We start from the raw sequence: 11,361 nt of genomic DNA on the forward strand, positions 1-11,361 counted from the left end.
CTCTGTTGATAAGACACTCAGGTTGCTTCCATATCTTGGCTATTGTAAATAGTGCTGCTATGAACACTAGGGGCATATTATCTTTTCAAATTAGTGTTTTCGTTTTCTTCAGATATATTCCCAGCAGTGGAATTGCTGGATCATATGGTAGTTCTATTTTTAATTTTTTGAGGAAACTCCATACTGTTTTCCATAGTGGTTGTACCAATTTATATTCCCACCAACAGTGTACAGAGTTCCCTTTTTTCCACATCCTTGCCAACATTTATTATTTGTTATCTTTTTGATTATATCCATTCTGACAAGTATGAGGTGGTATCTCATCGTTGTTTTGATTTGCTCATCCCTGATGAATAGTAACAGTGCAGAAAAACAAAGGATCATGAGAGATTACTATAGGCAACTATATGCCAATAAAGTGGACAACCTGGAAGAAATGGGCAAATTCGTAGAAAAGCACAACCTTCTGAGACTGAACCAGGACGAAATAGAAAATATAAACAAACCAATCACAAGCACTGAAACTGAAACTAATTAAAAATCTTCCAACAAACAGAAGCCCAGGACCAGATGGCTTCACAGGCGAATTCCATCAAACATTTAGAGAAGAGCTAACACCTATCCTTCTCACTCTTCCAAAATATAGCAGAGGAACACTCCCAAACTCATTCTACGAGGCCACCATCACCCTGATACCAAAACCAGACAAGATATCACAAAGAAAGAAAACTACAGGCCAACATCACTGGTGAACAAAGATGCAAAAATCCTCAACAAAATACTAGCAAACAGAATCCAACAGCACATTAAAAGGATCATACATCATGGTCAAGTGGGGTTTATCCCAGGAATGCAAGGATTCTTCAGTATATGCAAATCAAACAATGTGATACACCATATTAACAAATTGAAGGAGAAAGACCATATGATGATCTCAATAGATGCAGAAAAAGCTTCTGACAAAATTCAACACCCATTTATGTTAAAAACTCTCCAGAAAGTAGGCATAGAGGGAACTTACCTCAACATAATAGAGGCCCTATATGACAAACCAACAGCCAACATCGTTCTCAATGGTGAAAAACTGAAACCATTTCCACTAAGATCAGGAACAAGACAAGGTTGCCCACTCTCACCACTATTATTCAACATAGTTTTGGAAGTTTTAGCCACAGCCATCAGAGAAGAAAAGAAATAAAAGGAATCGAAATCGGAAAAGAAGTAAAGCTGTCACTGTTTGCAGGTGACATGATACTATACACAGAGAATCCTAAAGATGCTACCAGAAAACTACTAGAGCTAATCAATGAATTTGGTAAAGTAGCAGGACACAAAATTAATGCACAGAAATCTCTTGCATTCCTATACACTAATAATGAAAAATCTGAAACAGAAATTAAGGAAACACTCCCATTTACCAGTGCAACAAAAAGAATAAAATACCTAGGAATAAACTTACCTAAGGAGACAAAAGACCTGTATGCAGAAAACTGTAAGACACTGATGAAAGAAATTAAAGATGATACAAACAGCTGGAGAGATATACCATGTTCTTGGGGAAGAACCAACATTGTGAAAATGACTCTACTACCCAAAGCAATCTACATATTCAATGCAATCCCTATCAAACTACCACTGGCATTTTCACAGAACTAGAACAAAAAATTTCACAATTTGTGTGGAAACACAAAAAACCCAAATAGCCAAAGTAATCTTAAGAAAAATGGAGTTGGAGGAATCAGGCTCCCTGACTCCAGACTATACTACAAAGCTACAGTAATCAAGACAGTATGGTAATGGCACAAAAACAGATATATAGATCAATGGAACAGGATAGAAAGCCCAGAGATAAACCCACGCACATATGATCACCTTATCTTTGATAAAGGAGACAAGAATATACAATGGAGAAAAGACAGCCTCTTCAACAAGTGGTGCTGGGAAAACTGGACAACTACATGTAAAAGAATGAAATTAGAACACTTCCTAACACCACACTCAAAAATAAACTCAAAATGGATTAAAGACCCAAATGTAAGGCCAGACACTATGAAACTCTTAGAGGAAGACATAGGAAGAACACTCCATGACATAAATCACAGCAAGATCCTTTTTGACCCACCTCCTAGAGAAATGGAAATAAAAACAAAAATAAACACATGGGACTTAAAAGCTTTTGTACAGCAAAGGAAACCATAAAAAAGACGAAAAGACAACCCTCAGAATGGGAGAAAATATTTGCAAACAAAGCAGCTGCAGAGCACAGGGAGATCAGCTCGGTGCTTTGTGACCACCTAGGGGAGTGGGATAAGGAGGGTGGGAGGGGGATGCAAGAGGGAGGGTATATGGGGATATATGTATACATATAGCTGATTTACTTTGTTATACAGCAGAAACTAACATAACATTGTAAAGCAATTATACTCCAATAAAGATATTTCAAACAAAAAAGAAAACATGGGGTAGAACACTGAAATAACCAAGTAATTCCCTGCTCCCTACGTTCATTTGAAGTATATGGGAAAAAAGCATATGTAGTCATAATGATGATTTCACAAGTCAGCTAGTCATCGTTAATGCACTCTAAAGACAACTGCACTCCAGTTTGTTTTTGGCATTTTTTTTAATGTCCTAGACACAAGTGATATGTTTAAATTCTTTTTACAAATGTAGGTAATCAAATCACTGGCTTCACACAGGCAACAGCTCACACCTCCACCCACTATCACAGCAATTAAACAGGACAAATTGGGAGACTGAAGTTGAGTTTAAAACACCACAAGTAAAAATAAAATCACACTTAACACTCATTTTAGGAGATGAAAAGTTTACTTAGAAATTGCAAACATTTAGCAAAGACAAGACATAAACACTATTTTCCATATTCTACAGAAATACAATAATTTATAGCTGGCTTGGTACATGGTCACATGATAAATACAAATATAATGGAATAAAAAGGTTCATCATTCTACTTTTCTGCCACTTATTACAACTTAATAAGTATACCAGTAAGTACTGGAGGACAGCTGCATAGGCAGATTAGAATCTGAGGGCTGTTTGTTAATACATATTATTGTATTATAACAATAATATAAAAACAAAATAGGTACAGATATATAATTAACATGCAATTTAAGCTATTATTTTGAAGAAACAGGACAGAATTTAGCGAACACATTGAAAAATGTGTTGTTAATAATATGTTGTTATAATCAGCATTTCATGGTATTTTACATGCATGGAAATCCTTCCTTCTTAAATAATGCTTGGCAAATTGAAACTGGTTGACCCTACTTCTAGAGAAAATTTTAAATGAAGACAAAAAAATGAGTGGACAATTCTGTTCGATGCTTTTCTAAGTATACTAAATAATTTTTAAAGTACCATAATTTCATGCCTACCTCACCATCTCCAATTTAAAGTGAAGCCATACTTTGTATTCTATGAATCTACACTGTCCAGTATAGCAGCCCTCATCCGCAAATGGCTTTTTGAGTATTTGAAATGTAGCTAGTCAGAACTGAGATGCACATGAGTGCAAAATACATGCTGAATTTTGAGGACTTACTATGGAGAAAAAAGAAGGTAAAACACGTCTATTTTGTATATTGATTACATACCTAAAAGATAATATTTTTAATATATTGGGTTAATTAAAATATTAATTTTATGTGTTTCTTTTTTTAATGTGGCTACTAGAGAATTTTAAACTACACATGTGGCTCACATTTATTTCTACTGGATAGCGCTGATACAGATGGTCTATAGTCATTACATCAGCCTTAGCACTTAGCATCACACTTAAAGCGCTCTGGAGTACTAACTCTCAGAACACCGTAAACACACTCTGTATGTACGTTATTGCAAAATTTTTATGCCTCTGCAATTACACATTTTAAGTGTAAAAAGAATTCAGAAAATATTTAATCCTTAAAAAACGTCAACTAGAATATGGTTAGAGCTAAAGGAAATTCAATGCAGACTGTTGTATTGGGGGAAAATAGTTTAAGAGTGAAGATAATTAGTATCTTCAGTAAAATAAGTTAGCCAAACTTATATTTAATGCCCAGGATCTGACCTTGCACCACAGATCATACATGTAACTTGTCCATTTAACCATAACCTACAAGAAAATCTTAAAACAACACTGATTGCAACCTACTTAAATACTCCATTTTCTGGAGAATCTTCAAGCAATATAAAATTAACACACATAACGGATTCTAATAGCAGAATATAGTAGCTAAGAACTATCCCTTAAAGTCCCTCAGTGTTAAAGTAAGCAACTACCTAGTGTCCAAGAGACTTGGATTGAAAAAAAGTTTTTTAGAAGCTATTAAAAAAAACGATCATTGCTCTTTTATCATTTTCTTCCCCTCCTCCTTTTTTAGTTTTTTTGTAGTAGAGTATATAAATATTTGGTATATTCATAATACCTCATCTTTTATTTTGTCCAACTCAAAAACAAGTTAACCTAGTACATACTCCATTATTTTCCTAGGAACAACAAGCACCAAAATGCAATACCGATAGTGGTCACCTCAGTCAGAAGCCGGCGTCATAGCCATGCATCAAGAACCTCGCCAGGAGGCAATGCCTAAATACGCTTGTGCTGCACACACTGCTTCTCACAGCTCAGGTTGGAATGCTTGTTTTTTAACTGTTTAAATCTGTTTGCATTAGGTAAAGTCTGTCAAAAATGCTCTGAAAGCCACAAATTAATAGACTCTGAAACGACTAAATTATTCATAAAAATTTCTCCTTCATTTTGAACATGTTCTCAAAAAACAAGTAGAAGTTATTTAATATAACTTCATACCTTACCATGACTACTTTTAAGACACTGGAAAGTAACCAAGATTTAGGGAGAAATAAACAGTACCTATACTAGATAATACTAGATATACCAACATAGAAATTGATTGCAGAAGACTACAGCAGTTCTCTCTAGAGTTCAGCAGCCTATTAAGACATTTAATCACATTTATGAATGTGCTCTGCACAAAGAGATACTACTTAAACTTTTCACATCTCCTGTCTTCAGACCATTTCTACATAAATAGCATTTTTATTACACGTTACTAACTCCAACTTAAATAAGCCTAATAATTCATGTCAAATGAGAAAAATTTTCAGTTTCAAACATATATTACTCTAAAAATATACTCCTCAATGAAAAGATGACAACAGCCTCCTTTCTGAAAGCTGTTACTTTGATGTTAGATCAATAATCAACTAAATATTTATTAGGCACCTACTATGATTGCGTTCAGCCTATACTCATTCTTCAACCAACAAGAAAAAAAATATCTGCTCCAAATGCAAAATGACATTTGTGAGGGAGGATAACATATTAGCATTTCTAACAGAATGCTGTATGAGTCAATATCTGGACATGTGAAATTGTTCATCCCTATGACACTGAAAAACCTCAAATTTATTATTGATTACTTTATAAAGATAAATAAACATTTGAAGTATGCTGCATAGTACTTTGAGGAAAGTGACTGCCATACATAAAATTAAGGCTGATTCCCTAAAGGTATGGAAGAAAAGTCAAAATGTCACGGTTCGTAAGCAACCAAAGACTTACTATAAACAGTTTACAGCAATATCTGGTTAATTCAAGCAAATGGGCACTTGTGTTAGGTTTCCAACTTTGCTTGAGGGGGCTGGCCTAATAAAGAAAACTGCTTTTAAACAGGAGCACTTCAAGCAAGTATGAAAATAAAAGTCCTTTGGATAAAATTCTTTGTAAAACCAGTATATAAGTTGAAATTCCAAATCTCATTTAAATATATATACATATATGTGAATACACACACATACATATGCCTTAAAAGTATCTAAATTGCACTTACAATGCTGTACAGCTGTATATCTTTGCCTTATATGTTGGAACCTGATTATGTATCTTCAGCACAATACTGTATTTCTCCTGAAGTTAAGAACGTGGACAACGATGATAAGACAGAGATAAATAAGCTAGTTTCAACTTTCTAGCCTTTAACAATTCTGACCTGTTGAATTCCTACAAGGTGCAAGGCATTATGCAACATGCTGAACATGTACAAGATCTGACACAAAGCACTCTTTCAGGGAAACTGAAGTTTTAAGAAGCAAAAGAGTTGTCAATTTGAAAACCAACAGTAATCACTTTCTCAATAGAATTTCTAAAAACTGAGATTGATGTCAACTAAAGCACTCCTACCTCTGCAAAACATGGAAAATAATGCAATACAGAAGTCATTTCCGTAGAAGACATGTGTAAGAGAACATTCATAATAGAACCACAGGGACTGAAGCAGTGAGATGAACAATGAGGCAGTCACAGAGCTACTGCACTGGTAGTAGTTTATAAAAAATACTATCTATACTAAAATTTTAAGAGCTAGTAATATACTTAGCATATTTTTGCCTTTTTTTGGCCACTGAATATAAAATTTTGTCCTAAATTTACTAAATCTTCTATACCCTGAGAAATAATAGCAGACTAATAAAAAGAAATGCCAGGGTTAGCTTTGTGGACCATATTATTGTCCAGAAAGCACAAGCTATATATAGCTAATATTCTTGGAAGCACAAGATTTCATCAGCAGAGTAAGCTGCTGCTATTTTTTATTTTTTTTTCCTTTTTTTAAGTAAAGAGTTGGTTTTACAGTGTTAACATGGCCTAGTGAGAATACAGAAGTCAAAGTTGGGAGCCTGAAGTCCCTACCCACCAGATCCACAACTGACACAACAGTTTTGTTTCCACTATGAACATGACCTATTGCTGTCCGTTAGGAATACATTATTTGACAGTTCTCTGAAAAGCACTTTGGAATCTTAAGCTATATATTTTAATGAAATTACAATTAACAATTATTTGCTATCTGGAAATATGGAACTCCCATCCCTCCCCTCTCCATACCCAAATACATAAAAAGCCACATTTTAAACTTCATCTCAGTATTTGCCTCTTTTCCTCCAATATTTGAAAAGATTAAGGTTCCATTTTTCCCCCCACTCAACTATCTTACGTAGGACTAAATTTGGGATGGAGTTCTTAAAAGTCCTTAAGATGAGGCAAAGGATTCATTTAGGACAACTGTATGGTGCTTCTTTTAGGGCAGAGTGCCACTGTTTCCCTTTAAACATGGGCTGCACAGGGTTTCTGGCTGATCTTTATGCATATGCTGTCCTCTAAATGTGAGGTCTCCAACCCCAGAAACATTAGTTGTCACTGAGAAAGAACTAATTCTTCCTGGTAGGGTGCTTAAAAATGATACCTAATGACATGCAAACCAAAGCATCCTTCCTGCTCTTATCAGTAACTCACTTAAGGATAAAATATTCCACTGGGCCATGCCTAGCAATTGGAATAAATAAAATAATGAGTCAATCAACTGTTTAATAAAATTTTCATCCTTTGTTTTCTACCTAAATGTTAGACTTAAATATAATCTTGTTCCCCCAAAAAGAAAGGCACTCGGATGAACACAGTATATACAGTTATTTTTTAAAAGACACTGTGTGATGGTAAGGAGAATTCTCAGGGTTGATTTTTCCTGCTCACTGCCTTTATAACACTGAATTTGCCTATGCTTTCCTGTGCCTCCATGAACTTCTCTAATAAAAAGGAGCACATTACAGAGTATACTCAAGTACAGGGAGGCGGCAGCATGTAAAGTGCTAGGGTTTGCACAGTTCTATTTGAGAAATTTACTTAGAAGACAAAAAGTTCAGTTGTTACAATGCTGCTCAAATTTTCTAGCATACTTTAGATATTTCAAAGTTTTAAAATATAATTTTCTAGTTACAAAATAACTAAGCTCACAAAAGCTTTTTGCAAAAACAAAAGTGTTTTCTTACTTCCTTTGATAAACTAAATATTTAGCATCTTCTCTAATACAGGGGAACTAAGGTAGAAATTAGATTGCTGCATAGCTAGTGGTAGTTGCATTCCTAAATTATATTTAGCCCTCATGTCAGATACCATCTTGTGCTATTAAGAGAAAAATACTAGGCTGACAATTTGTTCTCAAAAATATTAAAAGTTTTTACACACATGTATGTATGTGTCTAAACAAGCATGAATTCACATGACCTGAATATATCTAAATGACACAGCCTACCACCATATATGCTTTCCTACAAAATGCCACATAAAAATCCAAGAACTTTTGTTTGCACATCTTGTGTTACGTAAGCCCTTATCTGAAGACTTAAGTGGCTTTGAGTGACCTCCTGTATATTTAATCTGATAAATAACGAAGCCTTTAATTTAAATTAGAATTGTACCATAGGAATAAGAGAGATGACTCAAAAGTCTGGGCCCAGAGTTTTCAAAGAGGTAATAAAATGCTAAAACCTAGAAAAGAAGGGGTTTTGAGTCTAAAATGACTACTCATGCACAGATACAGATCAACACGTCTTTGAAATCAGTTTCCTCAGATACTCCAAGAGTGGCTATGGCTCTATTGGCAAGATCTGTCCTCCAACATCATAAGTGAATAGAAAGTAGTGTTCTTGCAAATGTTCTTCATTTTTCTATGAATTTTTAATATACATTATAGTACAGTTAATTGATATTATACAGCTGCATTTCCTGGCTGGGATTTAACAAGCATAAACAAAGTAGTTTAATGAAGGAAAAAAAATCTATATTAACTTATTCTATATGCAATAGTTCTCCCTAAGTATCATGAAGGCAGAGTATATCATTCATTCACAATCCATTGCTCTATTCCATCAATTTCTCAATCATAACTCACTCTACGCATCACTCATGATTGATCTTTCTCATCTTCAGTTAATCATTCATAAATTTAATAAATATTTAATGAGTCCTTACAATGTGCAAGGCACACAGAATCTGGGAACACCATGTTACCAAAATAGGTACACTTAAAAAAAAAAAAAAAAGTCAGGTTGGGGAGGGGTAGTGGTAGAGATATTTACAGATCTTATTGCTTTTTTGCTTGTCAGTAGTATTCTTGATCCACAGGATGGCCTACAATTCTTCCAGTGAAAGGTGGATGACATTTGTGTCAATCTAAATCATCTTTTCCTTTAACAATGACATATTTATAGAAAAATAAGTGGAGACTAATGAGTCCCTAAAAATAGACACATCCTTTCCACTGCATGAGCTCATTCATTCCAAGAGATAATATGCTACAGCTAGTGAGTTTAGATGTGAACCATTTAGGGAAAAAATACAACCATCCAGGGCAATAATAGGTTTTTCAGTGAATGAACACATGAAAACTGCAAATTTTAGAAATAAAGCAGCACACAAAAGTCAGATATAAACAGTATCCTTTGGATATTTGTATTTTTACTCCCTGCTTAAAGCTATTAGGAAGACAGGAGACCAAGATATATTAAAGGACTGCATGGCTTCATGTAAGGGTGGGTTAAGAGACTTAAAACACATGAAGGCAGTTAACATCAAACAAGGGCAAGAGACTCTGTGGAAGGTATAAAAAGATGTGGAGCATTATCAAATTTAGCTGATGTTTCACAGAAGATTGTCTGTATTCATGTCTCGACACTCTCACATCAAAGCATAAGAAGCCCTACTACTTAATACTTAAAATGATGATACTTAAAATGATGCTTGGAAGAATGGTAATACTGAGGCCAGAATTTGGCAACATATATTAGTGGAATGTGCTGAATCTTCCATGTCATCTGTGTGTAGTCTGGCCCCCAAGCCCCACAGGTGCTAAAAATCATAAATTAATAGTTTTATCCATAGAGGTCTAGGTAGACCTTGAGGTATTTGAATCAAAATATGCTTTGTACACAAAGGGTCATAGAATTATGCTCATAATGCCAATCATTTTCTCACCTAAATACTATAAAAAGCTAAAAAAGGGTAATTTTTGCCCTAAGAGAGAAGGACAGGCAGCTTCTGTCTACAAGGACCAGTCTAGACAATTTTTTTGGTGTTCTTAAGTCTCACTTGACAGTTTGCCACTCACCAAAATCATGACATACAAGTAAAGGACCTATTCTTTTCCCTTAAAGAAATGCTCCTCACTCAAGTCCAGAGTCTCCGTAACAGTGGTATAGGAGAGGTCTGCTTTTTCCTACATCTGTCTTCTCACCCTACAGGTGACCTAGCATATAAAGAGGAAAACAGGCAAGACATAGTGGTCACACTTGTTTCTGCCACTATTACATTTTACATTTCAAACACACACAGGATAATAGACAACTTCCATCATTAGGGGAACTTTTAGAGGGGCAGTTCATATTCATATTGTGTGTGTGTGTGTGTGTGTGTGTGTGTGTGTGTGTGTGTGTGTTTAATGGGGTATGGAATTAACTGGAAACAGAGAGGAGATTATGTTTAGTACACATCCATGAAATACAACAGATAAGGAAAAACATACAAAAGTGGAGATGACAAAAAAATGGAATGGGAAAATAAAGAGAAAGGTGTGTAGAAAGAAGAAATGCAAAGCATTCTTTCATATTAAGACATTAGACATTACCTGGCACTTTCCCCACACCTGCCTCACCTACCTAAAAAACCCAGCCCTTATTATTGAAAAGATAAGATACAGCTAAAACGTGGATACTTTGGTACATTGTCCCTGATAAATTTAGTATCAAAGTTTTAAAATTGTTTTATTTTTTAAAATAAAGACTGAAGAACTAACCTTCAAAACTATTCATTCCCCCTGGCTTTTGCCAGTAAACTTTTAATAATCATTTCACAAAAACTTTACAGTTTATCCAGTGTATCCTTAATAACTTAAATTTTAAAAAGGAAGATTTTTAATGGACACATTTCTATGCATAAGCTTCCCATTTTTCATGGTGAATTTGGAGGAAAGTAAGTAGTAATAACTAAAAACAGCATTCTAGGTTTTTTTAAAATTGATTTTAATTGAGGTAAAAACAACCTATCAAAGCTAGTAGTAAAAATAATCTTCTACTACAATTACATAAACTCTTAAAATTATTTTTTTAAAAAATAACCATTTTTAAAATGGACTATATTGGAAGCATGTTGTTCATATAAATTCCAATACTTCTGACTTTGGTTATGTTGGTCTATGACTTGAGTAGAACATACTAGAGAAAGAAATGGTGTATATTTTCACACATCCATCCATCTGGCCATTTGATTCTCAAAACAACAATTAGATCAAGTAATTCTGAATTTGTATTGTTCTTAAGCTGAACTACAACATAAATTTTTAATTAAAAAAAAAAACAAAAAACTAGGCTATGCAGCAACCACACTGAGGTGGGTTGAGGTGTGTGTGAACCAATCTGGAGAACCAAATGAGAAAAGCCTCAAGTATCGGAATATGAAGGATGAGAAGTTTAAAAGAAAAAAATTAAGACTCACTGTTC

The sequence above is a fragment of the Lipotes vexillifer genome, unplaced genomic scaffold (assembly GCF_000442215.2).
Source record: "Lipotes vexillifer unplaced genomic scaffold, Lipotes_vexillifer_v1.1 scaffold1335, whole genome shotgun sequence".
Classification (NCBI taxonomy): domain Eukaryota; kingdom Metazoa; phylum Chordata; class Mammalia; order Artiodactyla; family Lipotidae; genus Lipotes; species Lipotes vexillifer.